The sequence below is a fragment of the Salvelinus fontinalis genome, unplaced genomic scaffold (assembly GCF_029448725.1).
Source record: "Salvelinus fontinalis isolate EN_2023a unplaced genomic scaffold, ASM2944872v1 scaffold_0167, whole genome shotgun sequence".
In the NCBI taxonomy this organism is placed as follows: domain Eukaryota; kingdom Metazoa; phylum Chordata; class Actinopteri; order Salmoniformes; family Salmonidae; genus Salvelinus; species Salvelinus fontinalis.
Genome location: NW_026600376.1, coordinates 43,048 through 55,619, shown reverse-complemented (window position 1 = coordinate 55,619; position 12,572 = coordinate 43,048).

Here is a 12,572-nt window from a genome sequence, read left to right as displayed (position 1 = left end):
GTAACACCCATTCATTTATACTTTAGTTAAGGATAATTTATGTATTGAGCGCAATTATAGCATCAGCAAATGGCTAGGGGTGCATCCCAAATGGCACCCTACTCCCTTTATTTATGTAACCTTTATTTAACTAGGCAACTCAGTTAAGAACAAATTCTTATTTTCAATGACGGCCTAGGAACAGGGGGTTAACTGCCTTGTTCAGGGGCAGAACAACAGATTTTTACCTTGTCAGCTCGGGGAGTCGATCTTGCAACCTTTCGGTTACTAGTCCAACGCTCTAACCACTAGGCTACGCTGCTGCCCCATGGGCCCTGGTCAAAAGTAGTGCACTATAAAGGGAATAGGGTGTGATCTGAATAAAAGGTGTTATACTGCTAGTGGGGGTATTCAGTTGGGGAATATTAACCAGGCGTGTCTCTCTAAACCCACAGCTAATTAAATGTGGGCAAATCCCCCAAGTCATCAGTTGTGCTGTAAAAGTGAGCTTTGATTCCATTCACGCTGCAGGCCAAGGAGAACACAGCCATGTGCATAGGAAGTAGGGAACAGTTCCTGCACCAAAAGAGAGGGAGAGTGGGGGGGGGGAATTACCAAAGCCATTGGGAGGGGTGTGTCTATGTCCGTGTGTGTGTGTGTGTGTGTGTGTGTGCATGGGTTCGTGAGTGTGTGTATGCATGTGATGGTATGGGGGGAGGGGGGGGGTGTGTGTGTGTGTGTGTGTGTGTGTGTGTGTGTGTGTGTGTGTGTGTGTGTGTGTGTGTGTGTGTGTGTGTGTGTGTGTGTGTGTGTGTGGTGGAAGGTCTGTCATTCATTAACTCTTTTGACACTGTGCAGTAGAAACATCCGTAGCATCATAGGTAATTGGCTTGTTTTACAGGAAATCTGGCCCTGACACTCTCACTTTCTCTTTCACACTCTCTCTCTGACAGGAACACACACACACACACACACACACTTTCACTCTCTCCCTCTCTGTGACCCTAAAGCAAAGGGCAGTGAGCAGCCATCCTCGGCTATCTCTGACAGTCACTCAAACCCAGACACCGTAAATGGTAAAAAACCCAGCATTATCTATCTACAGCTACATTAATACTAGCCAGGCCTGCAATTATTTACACAGCCAACTCAGAGTATGAACAGAAGTTACCTATTTATATTCGGCTTGGAACACCCTTTCTATTCAGTATTCAAGCCCCACAGGCTTTTCAACCAAACAAACCCTCTAATTTGATGAAGTATATATTTAATGTAATTCTGAAATCTTAGTTTCTCTCCTCTCACTCTTTTCTGTGCTCGGCTGCTTCCATCACAGCGGTTATGAATCAAACATTACTTTCGCCAGCAGTTCTAAAGCACAGGATTTAATTGTGTGATTTTTCATACAGCACTTTAATTATGAAATGTTGGAGTTTCAGCCTGAAACTTTGAGTGGATGATTTTTTACACACGGTTAAGTTTAATTGGGGCAGAGCTGAGAGTACACTCTTGGGAAAAAAGCTGCTATCTAGAACCTACATTTTTTTGGGGCTGTCCCCATAGGAGAAGACTGAAGAACCATTTTTGGTTTTAGGTAGAACCTTTTTGGTTTGAGGTAGAACCCTTTTGGGTTCGATCTAGAACCCTTTCCACAAAGGTTTCTACATGGAACCCAAACACGGTTCTACCTGGAATAAAAAAGTGTTGACCTATGGGGACAGCCGAAGGAATCCCTTTGGAACAATTTTTTCTAAGAGCGTATCGATAGAAGATGGAGAGAGAGAGAGGTGAGGTCATGTTCTGGACTGGGATATATTAAGAGCAATTGAACTTTGACACTCAGATTGTGAACATGAATTCACAGTTATAAGTCTATGTTAATTTACTTATCTATTGGGTTAGGATTAGTGCTAGATCCTCTTTGGCAGACTCAATAAAACACCTGTTATGTCAAGTGTAATAGGCTGATATTATCATGCGATTGTTGCAGCATTGCCCTGTGATGCGAATGGTGGCACACCTGTGAGAGTCTCACACCAGGAAAACAGGAAGTCTCCCCTGCGGCTAACATGATTCTGCCACACTTTCACCAACCACACACCCAGAGTGCTGTGCCCACTCCTGCCAACTACAGAAGAGCCAGGCTGTGCCAACCCACAACACATACCCACATACTCTAAACGCACACGCACACGCAGCACACACACACACACACACACACACACACACACACACACACACACACACACACACACACACAAATACACACACTGCCCTTGGCACAAACGTACCCTGAGCCAGTCTCTTCCTAAAAAATGTCCTCCTAATCAATGCATTCCTATCAGGCAACTGTGTGAGTGAACTTTCCACACTGAGAAATGAGCTGTCAAGGCAACTAAAGAGAACACTGCAGGTGAGATTGTTTGTTAGTGTGGCGGTACGGATATCCTTGTCTCTGTGCACTAGTGACTCCTGTGGCGGGCCGGGCGCAGTGCATGCTAACCAGGTTGCCAGGTGCACAGTGTTTCCTCCGACACATTGGCGCGGCTGGCTTCCGGTTGTGATTGGGGACACCGCCCTGTGTGCCGTCTTTCGGATGGGACGTTAAACGGGTGTCCTGACTTTCTGAGGTCATTAAAGATCCCATGGTACTTATCGTAAGAGTAGGGTGTTAACCCCGGTGTCCTGGCTAAATTCCCAATCTGGCCCTCTAACCACAGTCACCTAATAATTCCAAGTTTACAATTCGTTGCTGTAAATGAGAATGTGTTCTCAGTCAACTTACCTGGTAAAATAACGGACAAATAAAAAAAATACAAGAAATTGTTTGCCAGGTAAAATCACACAGACGGACAGAGATGGAAAATAGACACATTTTCACTTTCAATTACTATAACAAAGAAATGTGTAGGGCGTCAAAACGTCTACTTACAAATACATTATTAATATTCTCTGCTTACCAATGGGCATTATAGCTGTAGTAAACACCAAGACAAAGGCAGAAAGAGGATCAATAGATTTCATTGTAACACCTTAGACCACTTCTATTGACCAAGAGTAGCCGATAGCACAGTAGCCGATCTCTATTTTTCTCTTTATAAGTAACATTAACTCCACTTTCAGGTTAATTTTATTTGAGCGGTAAAGTGTGGTTTATCCAGCAGAAATAGGATCAATGTCTGCCAGCGTAACACAGTCAATCGTTGCTATTGATCTCTACCAAAATACTAACAAAAACAGTAGTGAATTTGTAGTATTCTGTAATTTACTGGTTCTAGGTCAATATTTTACATTTTAGTCATTTAGCAGACACTCTTATCCAGAGCGACTTACATTTATCTTAAGATAGCTAGGTGAGACAACCACATATCACAGTCGTAGCAAGTACATTTTTCTTCAATAAAGAAGTTATCAGCAAATAACTGTATCACCTTGCACCAGAGTACACCACACAGATAGTACCGAGATCCTTTATGATTTAGAGGACGATGTTAATGGCCCATAGTACTGATCGGTGAAGCAGGAAACTAGGGGTAAAGGTAGCCATTAGCCAATGCTTGGCGGTGTTAACAGTGTACTGAAGTGAATTTGTAATATTCAGTCAATTACTGGTTCTAAGTTAACAACAGTAGGGAATTTGTAGTATTCTACTGGTTCTAGGTTAGCAACAGTAGTGAATTTGTAGTATTCTACTGGTTCTAGGTTAACAACAGTAGTGAATTTGTAGTATTCTACTGGTTCTAGGTTAACAACAGTAGTGAATTTGTAGTATTCTACTGGTTCTAGGTTAGCAACAGTAGTGAATTTGTAGTATTCTACTGGTTCTAGGTTAACAACAGTAGTGAATTTGTAGTATTCTACTGGTTCTAGGTTAACAGTAGTGAATTTGTAGTACTTTGTCATTCACTGGTTCTAGGTTAACAGTAGTACCTCTTAACTACATAGTCCCATGTGACTATAAAAATGATGTGATAAACTTAGACCTCCCAGCGGTCAGTAGAAAGGGCAGAGGATACCGGAAGTCTTGGGGGTCATTGGGAAGCAGCTGGTCATGTTTTGACCTCTAATCTCTCTGGGGCTGAGGAAACAGAGAGAGAGAGACATCTATAAACAGGAGAGGTGGTGTGTGTGTGTGACAGCTGTCAGAAAAACAGATCTGAGCGCCCTCAGTGATGTCAGACAAGGCCCAAGGGTGCTAGAGAGGAGCACCATCAGTAAACCTGCTTAACATATCACTCAGCAAAGCGAAGGAGTGTGTGTGAGAGAGGTGTGTGTGAGAGGTATGTGTGTGATGGAGAGAGGTGTGTGTGTGTGTGTGATGGAGAGAGGTGTGTGTGTGTGAGATGGAGAAAGGTGTGTGTGTGTGAGATGGAGAAAGGCGTGTGTGTGTGATGGAAAAGGGTGTGTGTGTGTGATGGAGAGAGGTGTGTGTGTGTGATGGAGAGAGGTGTGTGTGAGAAAGAGAAGCATTGAGAGGAGAAGAGATGAAACAGGAAACGGGAGAGCGAGAGAGATGGGGAGGTGGAAAATGTATGATTAGCTGACAGTTCAGCTAAGTACAGGAATGCACTTTTAACACAGGACATGTGCCATTTTAAAACACCGTTTAGAAAGCTGTTAGGCTAAATGCATCCATTTGAGCCATACGAGCATTCAGCAACTGGTTTGAACCAGACGTCCATATGTTCCAATTCCCCCCTATGTACCTGTGATGGTGTGGTCCAGTGAGTCAGAACCGTGGCCACGCTCAGTAAAAGCACAGTCCATGTCCAGAGGAAGGAGGGGTGGGCAAAGATCAGAGAGAGGAGTTTTGATAGTGGGTATCGAAGGTTAACATGTTGAATTGAGTGAACAGATCTGTCAGACTGCTGCAGTGCAGTATGAAAGAGGCATACCTAACATATATTATGTGGTGTGTGGTGTTTTGGAGATGAGAAACTTTGGGAACTAAGGGCAGAATACAAATCAAACCCACCCATACTGAGGATATCCACATCAACTTTAATTGTAAATGTGTTTTTTTGAGTTCCCCAGTAAACATATCCTGATTAGTTGCTTAAAATGTCATTTTTAATGGTGTAATGCAGCAATTTGTCCACATTTACTCAATGCCTTGATTTCTCTGATGCTGGCAGACAGACAGAAACAGAGAGATGTAGAGAGTGAGAGAGAAAGAGACAGACAGACAGACAGACAGAGACAGACAGAGACAGAGACAGAGACAGAGACAGACAGACAGAGAAAGAGAGAGACAGAGAGAGGGAGAGCGCGAGAGAGAGACAGAGACAGAGACAGAGAGAGAGAGAGAGAGAGAGAGAGAGAGAGAGAGAGAGAGAGAGAGAGAGAGAGAGAGAGAGAGAGAGAGAGAAAGAGACAGACAGACAGACAGACAGAGAAAGAGACAGACAGACAGAGAGAGAAAGAGACAGACAGACAGAGAGAGAAAGAGAGAGAGAGAGAAAGAGACAGACACAGAGGAGAGAAAGAAAGAGAGACAAACAGACAGACAGAGAGAGAAAGAGAGAGAGAGACAGAGAGAGAGAGCGAGACAGACAGACAGAGAGATGGAGAGAGAGCGAGAGACAGACAGACAGAGAGAGAGACATCACTAATCTGAACACTGGCCTTGATTTATGTGTTATTAAATATTAAAACCCTCTCCATGTTTCATAAGCTGAGTGGAATGTGGTTACTGGTCTCTCATCTCTCCCATTGGCCCATCAGGCAGGGACAGGCAGGGACACGTCTACTGTTTCCCCTCAGCAGGTCATCAGGTCTCTGTGCATGGTATGACACTCTACAGAATAACTGGGTAGTCTTGAGGAGTGAAGTGGTGAAGACTTGTCTTTTAAACATACAATTCTATGTGCCCACACACACACACACACACACACACACACACACACAAGAGTATTCGCATGCACAAACAGATGCACACACATACTGTAATGTCACACACTAATTCCCATCGCTCTGCCATACGCAAACACACACAAACATGCATGTGCGTACACACACACACACACACACACATCCTCTCTCCATACCTTCAATCCATGGGTAAACAGATCTAACTCATCGGAGCTTGACTAGGGTGAGAAAGTGCAGACAGCGTTCCATATGTTTCATATTCATATTTCATATGTTCCATATTGCTATCTAACCTCTGACCTCGCAATCACCTGCCCCTCCCACCCATAACGGCCCTCAGGGCACTTCAAAATGTTACACTCCATTATCCTGCCTTTGAAATATGGCTTTGGTCTAATCTAATTTAATATGCAGATCTCCGTCAGAGACCACAGACAATGATCCTTTGAACGGTTGGAGCATCGCACAGCATCTCTCCAAGAGGTAAACACAGAGAGCTGTTAATATAAAGAGCCCAAACAGACAGTTCTGAGGCAGTGGACTCTTCTCTTCAGGGACATAACTCCTGGGGATGAGAGGTGGAGAATGGGCTGCTATTTACAACCAAAGCAGGAGTAGGAGAGAGGGGAGGGACATTAGAATAACCTGGAGGCAGAGAGAGGGAAGAGAGGGAGGGAAGAGGAAAGCCAGAGACAGAGAAAGAAACAGAGAGAGAGACAGAGAGGGTGAATGCAAGCATTTCAAAAGACTGTGCCTCAAAACCTAATGTCTACCTGGCCCACAACTCCACCCTGGACATGAACAGCCTTTACGACCAGGTCCACCTCTACAAGGCAGCAATCCCAACTTTTACCAGGACCCTAAAGGACGTCACCCGCAACCGCAACCGTAGCCCCAGCACCTCATACAGGAGTAACAGAGCGAAGGACACCCCGCCCAGACCAGCGAGTCACCCTCCCAGACCTGTAAGACCCCTTCCTGAAGGACCTGCACCGAGAGAACCCACGCCAAGAGGACCTACACCCAGACCACAGCATCACCAGCCACACCCCAGCCAGCTAAGACCACCCCAAGCAAACCCTGGCCACACTCTATATAGGCCCCCCCATATCAGACCTATGCCCCTTCTGCCCACACCATGCCCCCTACCCCTGCGGCAAGGACCTTAACATGACAGCAGGACATATGCCCAGGCCGTGAGCAGAGCAACAGGCCCAACCCCAAATATTACACCCACCCAAGCCCTATCCTGTGACCTAAGAGGTATGTATCAGACGCTCAACATGCTCTGCTCACACCTAGTGTAATGGTCCGGAACTAAACCACACAAAAACAACACTAGACACTATGGAACACAAAGCTCTTACCATCTCATCCTGGAATATACAAGATCTGAGGTCATCTGCCTTTGGCCTAAAGAGCAGGAAGCCAGACTTCATCAAAGACATTGGAAATACAGACATTGTCATTCTACAAGAAACATGGTATAGAGGAGAAGGACCCACGGGTTGCCCTCTCGGTTAGAGATCTGGTAGTCCCATCTACCGAACTACCAGGTGTGATACAGGGAAGAGACTAATTTGGTATATACAGGGAAAATGGCTAATTGGGCCCAATTTGGACATTTTCACTTAGGGGTGTACTCACTTTTGTTGCCAGCGGTTTAGACATTAATGGCTGTGTGTTGAGTTATTTTGAGGGGACAGCAAATTTACACTGTTATACAAGCTGTACACTCACTACTTTACATTGTAGCAAAGTGTCATTTCTTCAGTGTTGTCACATGAAAATATATACTCAAATATTTACAAAAATGTGAGGGGTGTACTCACTTTTGTGATATACTGTACATGATCAAATACAAATCTTAGAATAAACTATTAAAGACTACCAGAACCCACTGGATTATCCAATTACATTGAATGAACTACAGGACAAAATACAATCCGCCCAACCCAAAAAGGCCTGTGAGGTTGATGGTATCCTAAATGAAATGATAAAATATACAGACCACAAATTCCAATTGGCTATACTTAAACTCTTTAACACCATCCTCAGCTCTAGTCTCTTCCCCAATATTTGGAACCAAGGACTGATCACCACAATCCAGACAAAGTTGACCCCAATAACTACCGTGGGATATGTGTCAACAGCAAGCCTGGGAAAATCCTCTGCATGATCATTAACAGCAGACTCGCACATTTCCTCAGTGAAAACAATGTACTAAGCAAATGTCAAATTGTCTTTTTACCAGAGTACCGTATGACAGACCACGTATTCACCCTGCACACCCTAATTGACAAACAAACAAACCAAAACAAAGGCAAAGTCTTCTCAAGCTTTGTTGATTTCAAAAAAGCTTTCGACTCAATTTGGCATGAGGGTCTGCTATACAAATGGATGGAAAGTGGTGTTGGGGGAAAAATAAACAACATTATAGAATCCAGGGGGTGAGATAGGGATGTAGCTTAAGCCCCACCCTCCTCAACATATATATATATATATATATCAACGAAGGGCACTGGAACAGTCTGCAGCACCAGGCCTCACCCTACAAGAATCTGAACTCAAATGTCTACTGCTTGCTGTTGATCTGGTCCTTCTCTCTCCAACCAAGGAGGGCCTACAGCAGCACCTAGATCTTCTGCACAGATTCTGTCAGATCTGGGCCCTGACAGTAAATCTCAGTAAGAAAAAAATAATGGTGTTCCAAAAAAGGTCCAGTTGCCAGGACCACGAATACAAATTCCATCTAGACACCATTGCCCTAGAGCGCACAAAAAAACTATACATAACTTGGCCTAAACATCAGCTCCACAGGTTACTTCCACAGAGCTGTGAACAATCTGAGAGACAAGGCAAGAAGGGCCTTCTATGCCATCGAAAGGAACGTACAATTCGACATACCAATTTGGATCTGGCTAAAAATACTTGAATCAGTTATAGAACCCATTGCTCTTTGTGGTTGTGAGGTCTGGGGTCTGCTCACCAACCAAGAATTCACAAAACGGGACAAACAGCAAATTGAGACTCTGCATGCAAAATTCTGCAACAATATCCTCTGTGACAACGTAAAACACCAAATAATGCATGCAGTGCAGAATTAGGCCGATACCTGCTAATTATCAAAATCCAGAAAAGAGCCATTCAATTCTACAACCACCTAAAAAGACGCAATTCCCAAACCTTCATAACAAAGCCATCACCTACAGAGAAATTAACCTTGAGAAGAGCCCCCTAAGCAAGCTGGTCCTGGGGCTCTGTTCACAAACACAAACAGACCCCACAGAGCCCCAGGACAGCAACACAATTAGACCCAACCAAATCATGAGAAAACAAAAAGATAATTACTTGACACATTGGAAAGAATTTTCCAAAAGCCTGATAAAACTAGAATGCTATTTGGCCCTAAGCAGAGAGTACACAGTGGCAGAATACCTGACCACTGTGACTGACCCAAAATTAAGGAAATCTTTGACTATGTACAGATTCAGTAAGCATAGCCACGCTATTGAGAAAGGTCGCAGAAGGCAGACCTGGCTCTCAAGAGAAGACAGGCTATGTGCACACTGCCCACAAAATGAGGTGGAAACTGAGCTGCACTTCCTAACCTCCTGCTAAATGTATGACCATATTAAAGACATATATTTCCCTCAGATTACACAGACCCACAAAGAATAAAAATAAAAATTTTAATTTTGATAAACTCCCATATCTATTGGATGAAATACCACAGTGTGCAATCACAGCAGCCAGATTTGAGACAAGAAAAGGGCAAACAGCGAAGAACAAACCCCATTGTAAATATATTTATCTATATTTATGTTTATTTATTTTCCATTTTGTACTTGAAAAATTTACACATCATTACAACACTGTATATAGACACAATATGACATTTTAAATGTCTTTATTATTTTGGAACTTATGTGTTCCAAGCGTAATGTTGACTTTTCATTTTTATTGTTTATTTCACTTTAGTTTATTATCTATTTCACTTGCTTTGGCAATGTAAACATGTGTTTTCCCTGCCAATAAATACCCTTAAATTGAAATTGAATTGAGAGAGAGGTAGAGAAAGAGAGAGAGAAATGACAGAGGGGAAAGAGAGAAAAGAAAGATGAGAAATTGACAAATGGACAGACAGACAGATAGGCATGCAGACAGACAGGCAGACCGGCATGCAGATGCAGACAGACAGTAATCAAAGTGTGTTGGTAGAGTTCACCTGGCCGTTGGTCAAGAGGTCACCATGGCAACGATGGGTCACGTAACATGAAGCCGTCAGAGGAATGATGGCTGCGGGCTACAGAGGATGAGGAGGGAGGAGGACGGAGAAGAAACAGAATGACAAGAAAAACATCTGGAACAGGAGGGCAACAAATGTAGGAGAGATAAAGAAAGACAGAGAACAGAGGGAAGGATCAGGTAGGGGTGAGAGAGAACAGAGGGAAGGATCAGGAAGGGGTGAGGGAGAACAGAGGGAAGGACCAGGAAGGGGTGAGAGAGAACAGAGGGAAGGATCAGGAAGGGGTGAGGGAGAACAGAGGGAAGGATCAGGAAGGGGTGAGAGAGAACAGAGGGAAGGATCAGGAAGGGGTGAGAGAGAACAGAGGGAAGGATCAGGAAGGGGTGAGGGAGAACAGAGGGAAGGATCAGGAAGGGGTGAGGGAGAACAGAGGGAAGGATCAGGAAGGGGTGAGGGAGAACAGAGGGAAGGATCAGGAAGGGGTGAGAGAGAACAGAGGGAAGGATCAGGAAGGGGTGAGGGAGAACAGAGGGAAGGATCAGGAAGGGGTGAGGGAGAACAGAGGGAAGGATCAGGAAGGGTAGTGGGTGACAAACCAGTGTCACTACATAATCATACAGTACAGGTCCCAACTAAATGATCTCAATATAACTACAACCTAACACATCTCCAATTCCTCCTCAGGATGAGAGGTTGCACCCTGAGGCCAGCACTCCCCAGTCCCAGGTCAGGTCAGCCCACCTTGAGGGGGGAAGTAGCAGCTACACTGGGCATGTAGAGGCCTGTTCCTCACCTACATGATAGTCTCTTCCCAGTTTCTAGCAGACTTCCCAGTAGCTAGCAGGCTAGACTAAGGACAGACAGACAGACAGGACACACCACACACACACACACACACACACAACACACACACACACACACACACACACACACACACACACACACACACAGACACAACCCAGGTAGAACAGAACCTCATTGCGACCTCTGCCTTCCCCGTAACATGTGCTTCTTGTTAGTAGCTGGAAGAAACACTCAATTATATATGTTAAACTAATAACATCACAGATGCTGCAGTATATCAGAAATCAAACACCACTGTAAAAGAGCACCAATCTTTTTTATGGGCCGTGCAACAGGCCTTTAGGCCAAAGCAGAGGTCTCGCTCCTATTCAAATGGTATCTGGTCTGGTGTGCATTAGACTAGAGATGGGGCTAGGATCACTGTGGCTGTTGGAGAGGTCACCTACAAAGACTGCAACGAGCGGTAGTAGAGTAGCAATTGTAATGTGTGGGATTATGCATAATCTGTATTAAAGAGGAAGTTCAAGATTTTATCAATCAATCAAGTTTATTTATAAAGCCTTTTTACATCAGCAGATGTCACAAAGTGTTATACAGACTTTACAGACTTTAACTTGATACAGACTTTAACTTGATGTTAGAGGATTCCTCACCCTGAAATTAATATTTTTATTTTATTTAACTAGGCAAGTCAGTTAAGAACAAATTCTTATTTACAATGACGCCCTACACCGGCCAACCCCGGACGACGCTGGGCCAATTTTGCGCCGCCCTATGGGACTCCCAATCACGGCCGGTTGTGATACAGCCTGGAAATCTATGGGCCAGGAGAAACCGTAATCCATGGTTCTGTTGTTTTCTCTAAAGAGCCCCTACAAACTTCAGCTAACTTTAGCCACAGCTAGCTACAAATCAATGAGCCTGAAGAGGACAGGTTGTTGTTCTTAGTGGAAAGCAGTTGCTGTGGTATCTACTTTAGAAACAGAGCTCTTTCAAAGTAAACTAACTGCGTATCATAGCAACAAGCCCTGGCATAGCATTAACAGTATATTGATTAGAGTAATTACACGCCATTAGCACTCCATTATTTAAGTAGTAGCATTAATTACACAAGGCAAAAACCCCACCCATTGCAGATTAAGGGAGGGATGAAAGAGATGGCAAAGACAGAAGGGAGAATAAAAGAGAGAGAAAGAGGAGAGAAGTGGGGGAAGTGAAAAAAATGAGGGAGAAGAAGATACGGCAAGTTATAGAGGAGATGATGAAAGCAAGAGAGAGAGAGACATAGTGAGAGACAGAGAGCGAGAGAGACAGAAAGAGAGAGAGAGAGCGAGAGAGACCAAGAAAGAGAGAGAGAAAAGGAGCAAGAGATGGAGACGCAGCATTCTCTTAATTAAAAAATAAACTTTGTTTCAGCGAGTTGACAGGGAATTAATCTGTGGCTAGAGCAACACAGTAAGGAGCCAAACACTTTAGTCCTTTCTCTCTCTCTCCAGTATTACAGGGAGGGAACGGGAATTGTGGTGCAGAGTGCTGTTGTCATGGTTACTGGGTGCAGTGCTACACCATACTGCAGAGTTAATGAAGAGAAAGAGAGAGAAAGAGAGAGACAGACAGACAGAGCGCAAGAGAGAAAGAAAGAGTTGAGAAAAATAGAGACAGGGAGAGA